The sequence below is a fragment of the Meleagris gallopavo genome, chromosome 7, assembly GCF_000146605.3.
Source record: "Meleagris gallopavo isolate NT-WF06-2002-E0010 breed Aviagen turkey brand Nicholas breeding stock chromosome 7, Turkey_5.1, whole genome shotgun sequence".
Classification (NCBI taxonomy): Eukaryota; Metazoa; Chordata; class Aves; order Galliformes; family Phasianidae; genus Meleagris; species Meleagris gallopavo.
The window spans coordinates 6,167,713-6,168,183 of record NC_015017.2 but is presented as its reverse complement, the minus strand read 5'-3'; the positions used below and the strand labels follow the sequence as shown (position 1 = coordinate 6,168,183).

General features: G+C 33.5%; 1 long non-coding RNA gene across 3 annotated transcripts in view; it reads right to left on the bottom strand.

The window, feature by feature from the left end:
- LOC104911628 overlaps positions 1–471 on the bottom strand; it is a 96,817-nt gene that overhangs the window by 8,972 nt on the left and 87,374 nt on the right. The window lies entirely within an intron of this gene.

Genomic DNA, 471 nt, shown 5'->3' with positions numbered 1-471 from the left:
AAAGCAGAGCCAGAGCTTTTAATACAAAAAGTTACTGCAGTTAACCAGATGAGTTAACCCAGACAAATTGTTCCAAAATACCCCTTCTGGAGACTTTCTTCAAAATAAAAAGAAGGATTCTCTGTTTTTATTTTGTTTGTTTTACTCGTGCTGGAATAAAACCTTTTAACCTTTTTTTTTTCACCTGAAGAATTTACTATGGTAAAATGGCAAGTACAGTTGTTCTATCAGTAGCTAATAGAGAAGCAAAACTTAAGGCTCTCCAAGACTCCAGGGCATATTTTGGATCTATAAATCAGTGTTCACTCATTCACTATATTACATCCTTGAAGAATCGTTAATATTTTTGTGCTATAAAATTATTGCTCATGTACGATTGTCCCAAGACTCCATGTCTGATATTGCCCACCACTAAGCAAAGTCATGGTAGTAAAACATAGTGTACTGGCTAACCTTTTTTTTTTTTTTTTT